This window comes from Puma concolor, chromosome A1 (assembly GCF_028749965.1).
Source record: "Puma concolor isolate L17-30 chromosome A1, mPumCon1.1.hap2, whole genome shotgun sequence".
In the NCBI taxonomy this organism is placed as follows: Eukaryota; Metazoa; Chordata; class Mammalia; order Carnivora; family Felidae; genus Puma; species Puma concolor.
The window spans coordinates 184,770,948-184,790,832 of record NC_141667.1 but is presented as its reverse complement, the minus strand read 5'-3'; the positions used below and the strand labels follow the sequence as shown (position 1 = coordinate 184,790,832).

The 19,885-nt window shown below is 36.2% G+C and overlaps 1 protein-coding gene across 3 annotated transcripts in view; it reads right to left on the bottom strand.

The window, feature by feature from the left end:
* SLITRK1 (SLIT and NTRK like family member 1) overlaps positions 1-19,885 on the bottom strand; it is a 208,207-nt gene that overhangs the window by 18,415 nt on the left and 169,907 nt on the right. Inside the window, exons 1-2 of one of the 3 annotated variants that reach the window (XR_015252333.1) lie at positions 2,970-6,819; positions 206-275 (exon numbers count right to left, since the gene is read on the bottom strand). The gene's annotated coding sequence lies outside the window, so the exon portion shown is untranslated. Of the gene's footprint in view, positions 1-205; positions 469-2,969; positions 6,820-19,885 lie in introns of those variants that run through there. The other 2 variants (XR_015252328.1, XR_015252327.1) reach the window with 2 other exon arrangements.

The window sequence follows — 19,885 nt, the reverse complement described above, 5'->3', positions numbered from 1 at the left end:
TACATATAATAGCAAGGCAGTTAATGAAATAATTGGTTTAAAATGTTGTACTCTAATAGTGTACATTGTAAAGATTTTTGCAGGCACGATAGCTTTTGGAATATCATTTTGGATGTCATTTTTGAAGTGCACTGTTATTTAGAATGAATTGCATGACAAATTTAATGCATTTGGTATTTTTCCATGACATTAGTACTATACATACCTTTTCCTCCCTATTTTTTGGTATTGAAAATTCTTCTTCCTCTCTTCTTAAGTAGAGCAGCAGTCTGACACTGTGAAAAGATTCTGAGTGTTGAATCAGGACAGAGCTGGCTGATGAGAGGCAGCCCATGTCTTATAGCCTCAGTCTCTCACTTCTGAGCAGTTTCTAACACCCATTAAAAGTGCTCACTAGAGGGGCGCCTGGGTGGCGCAGTCGGTTGAGCGTCCGACTTCAGCCAGGTCACGATCTCGCGGTCCGTGAGTTCGAGCCCCGCGTCAGGCTCTGGGCTGATGGCTCGGAGCCTGGAGCCTGTTTCCAGGTCACGATCTCGCGGTCCGTGAGTTCGAGCCCCGCGTCAGGCTCTGGGCTGATGGCTCGGAGCCTGGAGCCTGTTTCCGATTCTGTGTCTCCCTCTCTCTCTGCCCCTCCCCCGTTCATGCTCTGTCTCTCTCTGTCCCAAAAATAAATAAATGTTGAAAAAAAATTAAAAAAAAAAAAAGTGCTCACTAGAACATCAAATACATTTATGTAAACTTTTTCCATGCAGCATGTTTTGTTTAATTTAATCTTACTATATGTAGTATTCTATTTCTCTCCATATCCTATACCCGAGGGGTGGGGGGGGGGGAGGTAATTTGCATTATACTTGTGTATCAAGTTGGCAGCTTGAGAGATTTTGCAATTAGGAAAACTTTGGCCTACAATTTTAAGAACTACTAGTGGAGAAAGAAAGGATACTGGAGTCAAGTCTTAATGCTACCAGTTAGTGGTTGTATGTCCTCTGGTAGGTCACTTAACCTTCTAAATTTCAGTTTATTCAGTGTATAAAATAGACATTTTTATAATGCATAATTTATTTAGGTGGATTAAAGTTTGCATAGTTGAAGTGTGTAGTGTTTCTGGGGTGTTAACCAGGCACAGTACACATACAAAAATTATTACTTACCCTTCCTCTCAATTTTGAGGAAACCTAAAATAAGCCAATGTCACAATTGTCTGCTTAGTATATGCAGGTGTATGTGTCTTTATGCAGCTAAAGAGATGCTAGAAACATAGTGGATGCTTAAAAAATGTTATGCTTATTGGTTACACGACTGATAAGTAATTGGTACATACCTGGATAGTGACTAAATGTGGGAATTGACGTAGTCCAGCAAGGAAGGAAGCAGTATTTTATGACATATGTTGTTTAGAATTGTTGATATATGATGATGGTAAAACGTACACCCATTTTTATTCTATTTCATTACTGTTTCAAAATTTTCCATGGAGGATATAACCCCCTCCCCTTATTGCATTGCCTTTTTGATACACTGTTGATGGAACTGGTTGGTTTTGGCTGTTGTCTAATCAGTGTTGTTCACTTCCCAGGTCTCCCCAGTTAGTGCTTATTTCTGATGTTGATGTGAATGCTGCTCTGAGGTCAAATATTGTTAATATCATTTGTGGGTACTAAGAAACCAGATATGAAAAGAATTGTAGGGACACTGAGAAATTCAGTTGATTCCCATTCATCCTAAAAAATCTTTTAAGATGCTATATTTCTGATGAGATTGAATGTAATTTTAACTGCATTTATAACTGTAAGTAAGAATCACAGGATTAAAAGAGTGTTATCAAAGGGGCCTTGATTTTTTTCAAACACAAAGAATAATCCTTACCATGTTTCAACTTTTACCAACATCCAGACTATTAAATGTACTTAAAGGAGAAGATAAAAATGACTTTGATATGCTAGCACAGACCTTTCTTTCTTTCAGTTACTTCAAAGTTGCTGTCTTCCATTTCTACTCCAGAATTCTCAAAGGAATAACCTTGACTCTCTTTGTCTACTTCTGCACCTCCCATTCACTATTCAACCCACTGCAGTCTGGCTTCTGTTCTCAGCACTTAGCTAAAACTGCTATTATTTGGAAGGTCACCAAGGAGTTCCTAATTCCCATATCTAATGAATGTTACTTCATTTGATATTATTGAAACACTATTCCATTTATTTCTATGTTTCCTCTTTCTTATTTTTACTATCTTCTTATGAGCATATTTATATCTTTGGTACATTCTATATATTTGTGTTTTACAGAGTTTCCTAGACCTGTTGCTCTTCTCACTTCACAAACTTTCTTATTATTTCCTTCCACCAACTTGCTTATTCTTGTGGCATCAATGACCTTGTATGTGTTGATTCCCAAACCTATTATTTTAATATCAGAACTTGAAGTTAAGATTTATGTATATAATCATGTTTGCTTTTCCTCACCTCTCCATCTAGAGATCGTACAGGTATGAACAAACTCCAAAATTGAATAAGTTCTGTCTATATGTAAATAATTCTGTATTTTCTAAGTTTGTACTATTATCCATCTATTTTCCAATCCTAAGAAACTATTGATATTTTTAATTATCTTTCACTTATATTTAATGAATAGTCTGTATTCCTAAGTTGCTTAATTTTCATTTCTATTTCAGCTTCTCAAGGTCAAGCCTTTTCTGTCTGTAATTAGGTATAATTATTATAGAAATAGCCTATCCCACTATACCCATTCTCCAGAGAGTCAACATCAAGTACTATAATGCAAATATTATCATGTCACTTGATAGTAAGTATACAAGCATGTTTTTATAGGCTGTCTAAAAATATAAAGTCACAATATCACATTTCTATTTTCCCATTTTGCCTATTGTGGAAAATATTCTTTTCTTCTTGGTACAGTGTCCAGTCCATTGACAAGTTAAAAAAATGAAAAAACAAAAACCTGGTACTTACTGAGTCCAAGAAGTCAGTGGCTTCATTTGGTCCAATGGGTAAAACTTGAAGGTATGATCTTCTAGCAATCAGAATCAATTCTCTGCTTCCATTGCTGCTTTTACTAGTATGCAATATTATTCCTGCAAACACGCAATTTCTATATGGTGTTCTCCCTTATATGTTCATGTAACAATGGACATTGCTGCTAGAGTTTCAATATTTGTTTCTTGGATGAAAAAAATTTCTCTCTCCAGGGTTATTTTAAACCATAATACATATACCATAATATATACCAACATAATTCTTGATTCCCAGCGAAATACCATTTGATCACACACATACACACACACACACACCTCTCCCAAGTGCATGTCCACATCGTTAAGTTACCTTATTTGAGATTAATTCTGGCCCAAGACTTGATTTGGCAAAACCCAGATATCTTCCATGGCAATCAAGGCCCAGGTACTAATGCATTCCATGATGATGATCTCTTAACTCAAGAGAACCTTGTTATACTAACCTGCCAATGTCTTTTCTCTGAACTCAAATATCAATGTTAGATATTCCAACAACACTGATCTTCTCAAAGTAAGAATTAAGAAACTTGATTCTCTTTTTCCTCAGAAAGTAAGATCATTATTGCTCTTTGTTTCAAGTAATTTACTCTTCCTGTTTAATATTATGTATTTTCCACATTAATAGATACCAGGCAAAATCAAATATAATTCACAATAGTTGTGTATATTCCATATGTAACTATGCCATCCTTATTAACAAATTTCCTTATATAGGTTATTTACTGTGAAATGTTTTATTAATATTTTTGTAAACATTTGTAAATCTTCATTTGTTCTGTGAATATTTCATTAGAATAAATTCCCTTCGCTGGAATTACTGAAAGAATATTTTTTGGGTTTTTATAAAAGTAGTCAATTATTTTATATAAGATAAATTTATATTCATTTCAACAGTGTGTTAGAATGTCCACGCTTCATATGTTTAACAAGATTGCTTTAGCATTTTTAATGGCAAAATAATCTCACATTTTAATTTCATAGATTACTTGTAATTAAGACCTTGTGCTCTTTTCCCACATATCTTTATGTGATATTTAGAAGGTCCCATTGGATATTGCAAATGAGCCAACATAGCAATTTAGCAAATTCCATGTTCCCTAATCTGGTCCCTATGTTAATTTATTATTGAGACTTCTGATGTCCAAATGACACCACTGCTTTTGTTATGTGGCCAAGGAGTGATTTCTCTAACTGCTCATCTTAAAGATCTTGTGTATGCTAAGATTTTTATTTGTTTCCTGCCACATTTAAAGCTCCATGTTATGTTCTACACAAATGTGAGGAAATTGGTTCTACTTCCTTCTAAATGTAATTGTGCTGTAATATATACTATTGTCATTCTGTCCACCTCTGAGATATTTTCCTCATAAAAGTTCCTTGCGTTCTGATTCCACTGTGTCTGGATGAGCACTTTATCTGTTCATTAACACAGTGATCCCCAGCAACTCTCTTTTGAGGTCACTCGGAAATGTCCAAACCATCCAAATTCTAGCCATATCAGCCTGTAAACACTCTCTATTATGCATGGGACTTCCCCTCCCCTCCCCCCACCATGGGGCATTTGTGGCTCCTATAACATACCATGAGGCCAATTCCCTAAATATACCAGAAATCAGATACTTTGTGGAATCCTTCAACTGGAAACAGTAAAGCCATCAACTCTCTATGTTCATGGTGAAATTTTGTGATTCGAGGGTTTATTCACATAGGTCCATTATGTTCATGGTCTGCCTGAATTTATATGGAACATTTTGTTTGAATTGCATCTTTTCCTGTAGCTTTTACAGAAGCTGTGAGAACTCTGTGACTCAGAATTATGTTTAATAATCAAACTGCACAGAGGCAGGCTTTAGTAGGACTCCTACTTTTCTGCTTACAAGATGACAGAAGCCATGTGAGTAGAGAAATATTACCTATGCCTGGAGGCTTATAGCAAAATCTTAGCCTTGTTATTATTATTATTTTTTTAAGTCCTGGTTCTTGTATACAGTGATGAATTAAGATAAAATGATTTGTGTTTTTTCACTTAAAAAAATTGCTGAGGGCAAAGTCTTCTCTCTTTAATACTACTCAACAACTCTTAATTGAAAAGTTTTACCTCCTTTGAAAACAGTAGGGAAATAATTTTGATTGACCTTTCTGATGAGGACATTATTGAAAATTCCTATCATCTGATGTTCTTTTTTTCCCCACCTACTTCTCACTGACCTTTATTGAATAATTCTGAATTAGATTTAAATTTCCTTTGGTCTTTGTGATATTTACTATTGAAATACCATTTGCTTTGTGGATCATTTTTAAGAGGTTCCCTTATGCACATAGCATTACTATAAATGAAGCACAGATACTTTATGAAGTCTTTCTTCTCTGCTCTTTTTATCCTCTCAGCCACCATTTCCTTTCCACATATACTCTAATTCTGAAACATACTGACTTGTATTATAAACAATGAATATCTTAATGTTTTAGTAAAAGTAATGATCTAATTATTTTAATAGAGGACTATAAGATGACCTAATGCTGATAAGGCCAATCTAATGAACAAAAGTTTACACGGATTTTTTTTCCTACAAATAGAATTAGTTTTTAGTGCAATGCAATGTAACAAAGACATTTTGAACACATAATGTCTGCAAGTCCTTGTGCTAGGTATAGGAGAAAGAAAAAAGTATCTGTGATATTTCTATACTCAGAAAGTTAGAGATTAGTGCATTAGTATGTTAGGATATATAGTCTAGGTGGCTATAGAATCATATATGTTTTTCATAACAATGAGGTAGGTGGGTAGGCCAGTGTAGGCTGGCAGTTTTGAACTACTAGATCATCCAGGGCGTATGGCTCTTACCTCTGTGCCTCATCTTCCTCAACTAGTGCTATTATCTGCATCGTCAAACTTGGTTGACCAGTGCTAAGTCCAAGTCCTGTCTCATGGGAAGGAGAAAAAATTTAAAGGAGAACCAAGCATAATTTTTTAAGTGAAAGACTTATCCTTAAAACAGTTGGCAAGGACATTGTTACAAAACTACCTCTAGCTACAAAAGGGAAAGGAAGTGACTCTGTGCACCCATTTACTAAATTAAACTAAAAGACAATACTAGTAATGAAAAAAATAATATTAGAAACTGGAGAACTATTAGCAGTACAAATGTGCTTTTATAGAAATAAATAAAATATTAACATAAGTGAAGTACTGTAATAGAGAAGTGTGAATACAGGAGCATGAGCTACTACTTTTGGAGTTGGGTGGTTGGGAATATTTCATGCATCCTTTTTGAACTGGTTCTTAATATTTGACTTTACCTTCAATACATATAGATGGAGGGAAAGGACTTTCAAATAGCGGCATCAATATGGTCAAAAGTAGGGATGAGAATGTGTGGGAAATATTAGGGAAGAGAGTAACCTAGTTTGTTAAGAAAGAGAATGAAGTTTTGAGATTTGAAAAGAGAAACTGTATAGAATACAGGGATTTAGAGTTTATTCCTTAGAATGAAAAGGTAGGTTCTGTGCAAGAATATACTTATTTTAGAGGTGTTTTTTGGAGTAATAGGTCTAGAGAAGGAGGGTAAAAACAGAACCATTTAGAATGCCACAACAATATTCATGGTGACAGATAATCGAGACTTGAGTCTGTGATATTTGAAAGTAGGTGTAATGTTTTGATTTGTACTTTTATGTTTTACTCACTAATGGCAGGTTATTAAATATTTTAATGCTATTGTGGACATATTTACAATTACTAACACTTTAACTTGTTACCAGTATGATTCTCTCTTGATTGCTTTGTTTTAAACATCTACAAAATTGTTTTCAGATATACCAATAAGAAAGATAACCTACATTACCCTACAGTTAATTTTTTAATGTTACTATAATTTGACTTAGTGATTCATATGCATGCTCAGCTTCCTGCCAATTCTTCCAATATTATTATTCATCATATTTCTGGCAGTCAGCAAATAAACAAAATAGATGCTAATTTTAGACACATAACAAAGATAAATGACTTGACTTTCAAATGCTATTCTTATTACATGGAAATTTACAATCAGGAAAAGAGAAGGCATATACTACTCATGAAACATTGACTCAGAATGCCTGCAATGATTCCACAATAGTGACTTTGAAAGTGTCTGTCAGGGGCGCCTGGGTGGCGCAGTCGGTTAAGCGTCCGACTTCAGCCAGGTCACGATCTCGTGGTCCGTGAGTTCGAGCCCCGCGTCAGGCTCTGGGCTGATGGCTCAGAGCCTGGAGCCTGTTTCCGATTCTGTGTCTCCCTCTCTCTCTGCCCCTCCCCCGTTCATGCTCTGTCTCTCTCTGTCCCAAAAATAAATAAACGTTGAAAAAAAAAATTAAAAAAAAAAAAAAAAAAAGAAAGTGTCTGTCAAATACCGTTAGAAAACCAGTAGTTTAACCACTAGTTTTGGGTTTTCTCTGCATTCTTCAGAATAGGGTATATATTCTCTATTTTTCCAGTACTGTTATGGGGGAATGGGAAGGAAATAGAAGCATGAAGAACTTTCCATAAGGTGGGGTCCAGTCCTAATTTGTCTACACTCAAGCTGTGTCTCTGCATTCCAGTTATCTAATGTACCATTACAAACCACCCAAAAATGTAGTGGCTGAAAACCAAAACAATAATTTGCCTTGCTCACAAATCTGCAATTCAGGCTGGGCTTGGTGGGGGAAGCTCATCTCTGTTTTATATATTGTCACCTGGGATGGACTGACCACTGCTTAAGGATCCAGCTGAAGGTGGCTGACAAGCTAACGCTAGCCATCAACTGGGACCCTCAGTTTTTGTCTATGTGGGCCTGTTCACTGATTGCTTGGGCATTTTCCAAGAGCAAATATTGTAAGAGGCAGAAAGGGGAGGACAGTTTCTGAAGAATTAGGCCAGGAAACGGGTACAGATCATTTCTGCCAAAATCTATTGGTCGAAGTCATCTCAGAGCCAAAATTGATTCAGAGAGAGAGAACAGTCAGTGGTGTGCTAGTAAACTGTCTCTCAACAACAACAACAAAACCCAAAACAAAACAATTGTGTTTATAGTACTTACCAATTTCTCTGGTGTAATTAGAGTTATCAATATTATGTCACTAAACACAGAATTGGAAAGAAATGAGGAAAACCTATCCTTGTGAGTTGTTACAAGCTGGTTCCAGCCCACCACTTTATACATCCAACCTCTCAGTGACAGATAATGTGTGGCCACAGTTAACCAGCCACACTTTGGGAATAACAATGAAACTGTATGAATTACTTCAATAAGATAGGAATGGTGTCTGCATTGTCTCACAAATGTGTGTTCAGCACAATGATAGGTTGTAATTGAAAACACTTGGAAATTTAATGTGTAACAGCTTCATTATTAGAAGCTATCTTACAACTTCATCCTTAGTAATGGTGATGTTTCTCCAGTAGATAACATGATGTGTTACTTCACCATCTGATTTTTCATACTAAAAATGTATAATGAACACTGGGAAACTGCTTTATATTGTTATAGCTTATATTCTGGTGAAAATAGTATATTTTATTTATAATATATTTAATATATTTAATATAATTAATATATTTAATATGTTATATTAAATATAATATAATAGTTTAGTAGATTTTATTTATACAGTTCTAAAAACTGTGTGTGTTTCAAATATAGGAACACTATTTGTATCTGAATAAATCTCCAGATTTTAGTCCTCTTTGAAATATTAGTTAGAGGAGGATCAGAATCCAGGTCTCCTAATTTGCACAGTACAGATCCTTCCACTCAAATACACTGATAAAACTGGTCTCTGATCACAAAGAACAACTAGGGGCAATGAGAAACATTTTATTTCAGTGTGGTATTAAAAAAGAAAAAGAAAAGAAAAAAGGAAGACTTTTCTATAGATTGATGATTTTCCAAATCACATTTCTATGTTGGAAGATCAAGTTGATAATTAATACTGACCTTGTTTCACAAATGGCATTTTGTTCTGAAGTATTTAAAATCAGTTTATTTCAGAATATTTTATGTGTTCATTTTAAACCCACTATCCTAAGATATTACAAAAATATGTAATCTCGTATTTATTTCTGAGTTTTCAAGAAAAATCTCTCATGAGTTACATTTCATAAATATATTCCTAACATTAGAGACATTGATTTTAGTACAGATCTTTGTCATTCATTTCAATTGAATTTCTTCATCTAAGAAAGTATTTTAGCAATTATTTCAAAACTAAAGATGAAGTTGAAATGCTGGACCTTGAAATTAGTCTTTCTTGCCTAGATTTTAAAGAATGAACTACTATTCTATGCTATTTTATCACTCATCTATCTATGCAGGAAGTGTTCTGCAATTTAATTGTTCTTTTTAAAGGTTAAGATGATCTATATTTATAAGATACAACAATATGACATTTGTACCCAAAAATTTCAATTTAACTTAGAAGTCTAAGAAGTTAAAAAATAAAACCATGACAGAAATGCTTAGTGATTGAGACAATATTTTCATATTGAATTGGTGTTTATATTAACTTTTTCATTGCTAGAAAATTTAACTGTACAGACTTTCTCTTCTACAAGTAAATATTTTGAAAAATTGTATATAAATGTTGACTAAAATACATGTTTCCTCTTAAAACTACTTCTAAATGATAAATATCATGAAACAATTAAAAATGAATGATGCTTATGTATATATATCACTATGGATTGATTTCAAAAACAATGTGAATGACAAAAAAATGCTTCACAATGATATACAGTATGATATATTTTCTGTACAAATTAACACAATGTTTACATATTATTGAATGTGTATTTATTCAATTCATCCCAAATTAGTTGTTTTGACACATTAGTGGGCCAAGGACTCTTCAAGGATCTGGAGATACAGAGAAACTTCCTGCCTTCAGGATGTTTACATTGTGATGGGAGGAGACAGTAAATAAGTGTTATCCATTAAACACATTGTACTTTAAGCTGATAAATGCAATGGAGAAAAGAAAGATGGGAAGATAGGATATATTGTGTACTGGAAGTGAGGACTCGCTAGGAAGGTATAATCTGAACAAGGACAAGAAAGGGGTGAAACACTGAGCTTTACAGGTACTAGGAGTAAGAGGACATTGAGAATAAATGCAAAGGACCTGAGAAGGGGACATGCCTGCTGTCATGGGGAAAAGTAAAAGGGGGAAGATACAAAGCTAGAGCTGAGCAAATAAGGGGTCCAGTAGTAGGAGATGTGGCCCAAAAGAAAACTGGAATAGAGACTTGTCTTGGGCTTGGGTCTCCAGAAGCAAACCCTGAGAGTATACATACATACAAACAATTTATTGTGGAAATGTTCTCCAGAAAGAACCTGATAAAAGAAGGGTGCAGTAAAAAACGGAAGGTGAAGGAGCAAAGCAAGACTGTGATCTTGCAGGGGAATTCTGGAGTACAAATTAGCCCCCAGATCTGATCTCAGCTGCAATCAACACGGCTGGGGTTTCTCACACCAGCACAAGTTAGTCCTCAAGCCCAAGGCTGCTTGAAGGAATATAAATTCCATGGACGCTCAGCTCTGAGGGCACAATGACAGCAGTTGCTCAGGTCAGTCTTCGGAAAAAACTTGCAGTCTTGTGCTGTTAGAAGAGGGAGTGACAAGGCACAGATGGGGGTTCTAGTGTACGTGCACAAACACGCATAATGTACCTACGGAGCTAAAAATTACATAGCACTTCGTCAATCTTGTAAAGGCTTTGAATTTACTATAAGCAAGATAACAAGCCACCAAAGGATTTTGAGCTAAGGTAATGTGATCTGACCATTATTTTAAAGGGAATTGACCAGGGGCACCTGGGTGGCTTAGTCGGTTGAGCCTATGACTCTTGATTTCAGCTCAGGTCATGATCTCACAAGATTGAGCCCCACACTAGGCTCCACTGCTTAAGATTCTCTCTCTTCCTCTCTTTCCGCCCCTCTCCCACTTGCACTTTCATTCTCTGTCTCAAAAAAATGTACTTACTTTAATGAAAAACACAGCAAAACTTGAAGGGAATGTACTATAATAAGAACAAAGGCAGGGGCAGAGAAAGTAGTGAGGAAGTCCAAGCCTTCAACCTATTTTGGTGGCTTGGACCAAAATGTTAATAATATCAGAAGTATTAAGAAATGTTTGCATTCTGGTTAATTTTGAAGGTAAAGCAAAGAAGATTACTACATAGACTTGAATAATGTGGTGGGGAGGCAGTTTAGGAGAACTCTAAGGGATTTGGTGTGAACAACTAGAAATAAGGAATTCGTGAAAACTAATATAACAGGGAAGAATTTGGGGAGGGGGGGAGACAGCATATTAAGGGCTCAATTTTTGGTATTTTACTGTTGAAATATCTATTAGACATTCAAATGATGCTATCAATAGGCCTTTAAATAATTGAGTCAATTTTGGGAGAGAGATTCTGACTGAAGATACACATTTGTAATTCTTCAGAGTATGGAAATAGAGCACGAGATTTAATGAAATTTCTGAGTGAGTGCAAGTAAGCCAAAAATAAAATACATCAGGAATAAACACTTGGAGTACTCCAAGATATATATGCAGAGATGAGAAAGAAAGGAAATTCAGAAGCAGTGGTCAGGGAAGTAGGCTCCAAACCATGGAAGATACTTGGAGGAAAAGGGAAGAAAGGGCTTCCCCAGAGAGAGTGAGTCAGCAATTATTTCAGATGGTGCTGTGGCTCAGGAGGAGAATGAAGAAATGACACTTATGTTTAGCAACTGAGAAATCACTTATGGTCTTGGCACCTTGGCTAAAGATATGATGTAATGATAGTGGCAAAAGCCTGACAGGAGTTTGAGAAAGGGAAGAAGGGAAGTTAAGTCAGAGGGTGAATATATGAAGTGAAGAAGTTTTGCTGAAATGGAAGGGGGAGAAGTAGGGAAAAATTAATGAAGAAATGAAATTGAGGGAAATCCTATCTTTTGTTCAATATGAGGATAATAGGAACATGGTTTTATACTGTAACTATAGATTTAGTAGCAAGAGAAAAAAATGCTTACAAGAGAGGAAGGGAGAAATAAGAAATACTGGAGCAATTGCTTGAAGCAGCACTGACGATATGGAATTGGATGTATAAGTAAAAGTGTTAAATCTAGAAAGGAGTCTGGCAGTTCATTAATGGTAATTTGAGAGAACATAAGATACAGCACATGGACACAGTTAGGGGGTATATAATTACTAGAGCTTATGGATATTCTCTTCTGTATTCTTCAATTCTGTTGGGGGAAATATAAAGCAGGGATATTAGTTGAGTGTACGTATAGGCAGGAAATGTTAAATACTTGAAGTCAGAAAAAATGCAAAATAGTCATCTTTCAGACTGCGAGAAGGGATGGATTGGAGAAATAAAGTGTGATGGTGGAGTAGCACTGAATGTTCAACTGAAATCGTTGATCGTGGATTTACACGGGAAGATTCAGCAAGATCGGTTTTCTTTTAGACAAATTAGGCAAGTTGAGTGTTATAGTTCCAGGCCAGGGAAGCAGCTTTGGCAACGGAGAGTAAAAAAAATAAGAGCATTGAAAGGAATGAGGATGTCTGCAAGAGAATGATTACAATGATTGACCATAGAATTGAACCAGGTTATGGGGAAAAAGAAGATATGAATATTATGAGACGGTAAATAGATGGAAGTATTAATTGATTGTAGATTATGGTGGGCTAGAAGGATTGTTGTAATTGCAGTAGTACAGTTAGTGAGCTGGAAAATAGAAGGTGTTAATCAGATACTGGCATTCTTGCAACTGAGATTAGTTTAAGGAGGAGGTGGCTGTTACTGATCATGAAAAGATCTAGAGAATAAACCTGTAATTGAACTTCTGAAGAAGAGTGGAGTACAAGATCATTTGACACGTGAACATACCAAGGTGAGAGGCAACGTGTATATAATTGCCAACATGGCAAAAACTATGTTTTATACTTTGTTGGATTCCCAATGTCTAGACCATTGTCAGCCACATATTAGGCACCAGGGAAATATTTATTAAATAAATAGAATGAATGATTTAAAAAAAATGTTAATATGCCAACTTAAAGTATTTTGAATGACTTCACACGTTTGATTCTACAAGTGGTGTTTTAGTCTCTTCATGCTGCTGTAACACAATAGCACAGACTACGTGGCTTATAAAAAACCAGATTGCTCACCATTCTGAGAGCTGGCAGTAGGAGTTCAGAGGGCCAGCATGTTCAGGTGAGGGCCCCCAGCAGGGTCCCAGACTTCTGTCCTCATTTGATAGAAGGGGCAAAGGAGCTCTCTAGGGCCTCTTTTAGTAAAGGCATTAATGTCATTCATGAAGGCTCCACACTTATGACTTAATTACCTCCCAAAGGCCTCATCTCCTAATACCATTGCAAGGGGCATAGGATTTCAGTGTAAATTTGAGGTTGTACAACAATCCATAGCAGGTGTGAAGCAAGGGAATCAAACTGAAGTGTTAACTTTACAAGTGATATTTCCTTAACTCATAATTTATAAAAAGCACATATACTATTTTGTTGTTCTTGTTTGAGATACATGTGTGTTACACTATTCTCTGGACATTTTTATACATTTCACATTCAAAAGACGAATCACATTTAAAGCAAGGAAAGAAATAGAATGCAACACGTATAAAACAGTGATAATTGAATTCTGTATATATAAGTGGTAGAGAACTATATTTCTACAAGAATAAATTTAGATTTTTATAAAATAAGGCACATATAATTAGATTCATGGTGAAATGTGGCAATGAAAATTTTGAACCTAAAAACTGGAAGAATTAGCATCCAAAAAGAGGACTTTTCCCAGCGTGACCGCAGAGTAATATCAAAATCTTAGAGAGCAGGCAGGTACTGTAAGAAGTACTGCATTGATTAGCCAGTAGCTTAATTATTTAAAGGAGAGTTTCATTATCAAACTGTAGCAGAAAATGTGAAAAGATTAAAAAAATTGAAAAGGAATTTCAAATTGCCAAAGTAGGTTAAAGGGAGGGGTTAATGAAAAACTTTTTAACTCATTCTATGATTATACGCTGACCAGGCAACTGTAACAAAAAGGGAAAAAATTACTTTTATATATAAGGACATGTATTTTTATATCACAGATTCAGTATCATTAAATAAAATCCTGCTTCCACCGGGAGACATTGCAATGATTTGAAATAATTACAAACTGAGTTTCTACCCTAAGACCTGTTGTTCTAGCTACTCAACACCAGTAAATACATAGACTAGGAAGAGGTTGCTATATGGAGTGATCTTTAGTATAAAAGAGAAATTGTGTGGGCACCTGGGTGGCTCAGTTGTTGACTCTTGATTTCAGCTCAGGTCATGATCCCAATGTCATGGGATAGAGCCCCGTGTCAAGCTCTGCACTGAGCATGGAGCTTGCTTAAGAGTCTCTCTCTCTCTCTCTCTCTCTCTCTCTCTCTCTCTCCCTCTGCCCCTCTGCAGCACTCATGCTCTCTCTCTCTTTCTAAAAATAAAAATTTTAAAAAGAGAAATTGTGATGCTATTAGGAAATATGGTATAAGGAGGAGAACGCTTAGTTTTCTGGGGATCATTGGGCACTCCAATGTCCTGTAGTTAGAGCCCATGGAAAATCCATCAACCCAGTAGAGTCAGAATGTGTAATGACCCAGCCACTTTAGGGATAAAGGTTTTGCTCATTCAACCAAGCAAGAATCTACAAGCATCTGAGGTGATTGCTGAAGGTAAAGGCAATACAGACTGGGAGTGGGAAGAGGTAGTGACAAACACCAATTATGAACTTGTAACTAATCTGCTGAAATGAGGTCTTCAGTAGTTAAGGAATTGTTAACTTATTTCTGTAAGGAATATAGTTTAAACATTTTTCCACAAAATCAACAAGTGTTAGATATGTTAATAGTAGCTAACCTTCTATCTCAATATTTAGGTTACAGAACATCAAAGGGAAAGTGTGATTCATCCTGAAAAGGACTGAGCATCATCAGCTAAAGACAAATATAAGGACTTTTTAAATTTGTTTAGGAAGATGGTTACTGTGTGCATCATGTTAGGAAGAAGTAGGACTTTAGAACTTATCTGTGGTTAATGAAGATGCATGTAGAGTCCGAGATAGCAAGAGAATCTTGATAGTTTTCTATTGTGTCAACTTAGCTGAGCTGAAACAAGATTTCCCAGAATTTCTTTCCCTCTATGTTCTTGGGCTCAGCTTGGCCATAAGGAAAACATGATGTGTAAGATTTAGAAGGTGGAAGTGAACAACAGCTAGATTGAAGCTCAGGGTGTCAGTGTAGGATCGGATACAATTATAGCTCATGCACAGTGTCTGAAACTTGCTGACTCACCTTGTTGGCTTGAAACAGTAACTGGGCTTCCACCTCCTCTGCCATCTGCTAGATCTCCTCCTCCAGATCCACTGGCTCCTGAGCCAGATTTTTGTTTATGCCCTTGACAAATAGCACCAGCCTCTTCTGCAAATCATCCCTATCACTCAAGTTGGACAATTCAAGGTGTTGAGAAGCTACCTGGCTTCCAGTTCATCCTCCTGGGTTCTCCATTCATTTATACAAGTTCCAGTTTGCCTTTGCTCTCTCCAACACCTTATATTACTGTGTATACTGCATGCCCTTGTTATTTCAGAGCCACCACCAGACACAAAGCAACAACTGTAGCTAAACGGTGTAACCCTTTCCCCAATTCCATAAACAAATCCCTGTCATAAATAATCTGGTGCATACCATTCTTAGAGGCCCATCTCTAGTTGATCTGACTCCTACAAATACCTACAAATTGAGCAGGGTTTCTTAATCTCCTTTCTAGGAATCCTCTTTTTTTTTTTTTTTTTTTTTTTTTTTTTTTTTTTTAAGAATTTGTCTAGCCATTTCAGGATTTAGTCATTTTAACAAAGCGTTTTATTTTGGAGTAGAACACTTCCCCATTTAACAGATTTTATTAAATTTAGTTTATGCTAATTACAGAAGAAAAAACCCACAAACCAACAGATTAACAAAAATAGATTAATTTTTTTCATGATCAATTGGCAGTTCTGTTTCATAATTTATTTGGTTCTAAATTATCACCTCTTGAAGGCTTCATTTGTATTACTTCACATCAAACTTTTATTTACTAACATCAGAATGGTATACATTTTTACAGCTCTTTATATTTTGCAGGGCATTGAATTTATTTCACTCCTGAACAGAAAATTGCTTTTTTCGCTTTTCTAAAAATTAGCAGACATCTGAAGTACTGTTTTTTTCAGGGTTTACCCAGGCCCCATTTACTACTTTCATGTACTCTATATTCGCACTATATGCTGAGCTGGTAAAATATATTGTAAATTAAATATTAAATATCTTCTCTGCTTTTTCAAATGAAAGGTACAGAAATACATACAATAGTCTCATTGAGGACTATAAAATGAATTAATATGTGGTGATAATGCCTAAGCTTTTTGACTCTCAAAATTATAACTCTCCTTCACTTGTTATAGCCATGAAGTGGCCTGTTTAAATAAATAAGACCTTGTTTCTTATTACATAGTTTTATATCAATCTCAGTATTTCTTTGTGCTATAGTCTTTAATAATGTTTGTGACTAAGAGTAAAGACAAATTATTGAAAAAATAAACAAAACTGACAAACCTCTAGCCAGGCTTCTCAAAAAGAAAAGGGAGATGACCCAAATAGATAAAATCATGAATGAAAATGGAATTATTACAACCAATCCCTCAGAGATACAAACAATTATCAGGGAATACTATGAAAAATTATATGCCAACAAATTGGACAACGTGGAAGAAATGGACAAATTCCTAAACACCCACACTCTTCCAAAACTCAATCAGGAGGAAATAGAAAGCTTGAACAGACCCATCACCAGCAAAGAAATTGAATCGGTTATCAAAAATCTCCCAACAAATAAGAGTCCAGGACCAGATGGCTTCCCAGAGGAGTTCTACCAGACGTTTAAAGCAGAGATAATACCTATCCTTCTCAAGCTATTCCAAGAAATAGAAAGGGAAGGAAAACTTCCAGACTCATTCTATGAAGCCAGTATTACTTTGATTCCTAAACCAGACAGAGACCCAGTAAAAAAAGAGAACTACAGGCCAATATCCCTGATGAATATGGATGCCAAAATTCTCAATAAGATACTAGCAAATCGAATTCAACGGCATATAAAAAGAATTATTCACCATGATCAAGTGGGATTCATTCCTGGGATGCAGGGCTGGTTCAACATTCGCAAATCAATCAACGTGATACATCACATTAACAAAAAAAAAGAGAAGAACCATATGATCCTGTCAATCGATGCAGAAAAGGCATTTGACAAAATCCAGCACCCTTTCTTAATAAAAACCCTTGAGAAAGTCGGGATAGAAGGAACATACTTAAAGATCATAAAAGCCATTTATGAAAAGCCCACAGCTAACATCATCCTCAACGGGGAAAAACTGAGAGCTTTTTCCCTGAGATCAGGAACACGACAGGGATGCCCACTCTCACCGCTGTTGTTTAACATAGTGCTGGAAGTTCTAGCATCAGCAATCAGACAGCAAAAGGAAATCAAAGGCATCAAAATTGGCAAAGATGAAGTCAAGCTTTCGCTTTTTGCAGATGACATGATATTATACATGGAAAATCCGATAGACTCCACCAAAAGTCTGCTAGAACTGATACATGAATTCAGCAAAGTTGCAGGATACAAAATCAATGTACAGAAATCAGTTGCATTCTTATACACTAACAATGAAGCAACAGAAAGACAAATAAAGAAACTGATCCCATTCACAATTGCACCAAGAAGCATAAAATACCTAGGAATAAATCTAACCAAAGATGTAAAGGATCTGTATGCTGAAAACTATAGAAATCTTATGAAGGTAATTGAAGAAGATTTAAAGAAATGGAAAGACATTCCCTGCTCATGGATTGGAAGAATAAATATTGTCAATGTGTCAATACTACCCAAAGCTATCTACACATTCAATGCAATCCCAATCAAAATTGCACCAGCATTCTTCTCGAAACTAGAACAAGCAATCCTAAAATTCATATGGAACCACAAAAGGCCCCGAATAGCCAAAGTAATTTTGAAGAAGAAGACCAAAGCAGGAGGCATCACAATCCCAGACTTTAGCCTCTACTACAAAGCTGTCATCATCAAGACAGCATGGTATTGGCACAAAAACAGACACATAGACCAATGGAATAGAATAGAAACCCCAGAACTAGACCCACAAACGTATGGCCAACTCATCTTTGACAAAGCAGGAAAGAACATCCAATGGAAAAAAGACAGTCTCTTTAACAAATGGTGCTGGGAGAACTGGACAGCAACATGCAGAAGGTTGAAACTAGACCACTTTCTCACACCATTCACAAAAATAAACTCAAAATGGATAAAGGACCTGAATGTGAGACAGGAAACCATCCAAACCTTAGAGGAGAAAGCAGGAAAAGACCTCTCTGACCTCAGCCGTAGCAATCTCTTACTCGACACATCCCCAAAGGCAAGGGAATTAAAAGCAAAAGTGAATTACTGGGACCTTATGAAGATCAAAAGCTTCTGCACAGCAAAGGAAACAACCAACAAAACTAAAAGGCAACCGACGGAATGGGAAAAGATATTTGCAAATGACATATTGGACAAAGGGCTAGTATCCAAAATCTATAAAGAGCTCACCAAACTCCACACCCGAAAAGCAAATAACCCAGTGAAGAAATGGGCAGAAAACATGAATAGACACTTCTGTAAAGAAGACATCCGGATGGCCAACAGGCACATGAAAAGATGTTCAGCGTCGCTCCTCATCAGGGAAATACAAATCAAAACCACACTCAGGTATCACCTCACGCCAGTCAGAGTGGCCAAAATGAACAAATCAGGAGACTATAGATGCTGGAGAGGATGTGGAGAAACGGGAACCCTCTTGCACTGTTGGTGGGAATGCAAATTGGTGCAGCCGCTCTGGAAAGCAGTGTGGAGGTTCCTCAGAAAATTAAAAATAGACCTACCCTATGACCCAGCAATAGCACTGCTAGGAATTTATCCAAGGGACACAGGAGTACTGATGCATAGGGGCACTTGTACCCCAATGTTCATAGCAGCACTCTCAACAATAGCCAAATTATGGAAAGAGCCTAAATGTCCATCAACTGATGAATGGATAAAGAAATTGTGGTTTATATACACAATGGAATACTACGTGGCAATGAGAAAAAATGAAATATGGCCTTTTGTAGCAACATGGATGGAACTGGAGAGTGTGATGCTAAGTGAAATAAGCCATACAGAGAAAGACAGATACCATATTGTTTCACTCTTATGTGGATCCTGAGAAACTTAACAGGAACCCAGGGGGGAGGGGAAGGAAAAAAAAAAAAAAAAAAAAAAAGAGGTTAGAGTGGGAGAGAGCCAAAGCATAAGAGACTGTTGAGAACTGAGAACAAACTAAGGGTTGATGGGGGGTGGGAGGGAGGAGAGGGTGGGTGATGGGTATTGAGGAGGGCACCTTTTGGGATGAGCACTGGGTGTTGTATGGAAACCAATTTGACAATAAATTTCATATATAAATAAAAAAAATAAAAAAAAAAGAGTAAAGACAAATTAAAACTGAAATCCTTTCAAAATATTTATAAGTAAAATGGGACGGTATCTTAGGATTTGATTCAAAATAATGTGAGGAAAGAAGAAAGGAAAATAGATGAAACCATATTAGTCAAGGGTTGATAAATATTGAAACTTCTTCATGATGTTACTCCTGGTCAGTCCTATTTAGCTTCAGAAAGGAGGCTGGTCACCAGGAAGAACAACCTCCCGATTAGTGTGTTGGAACTTGGAG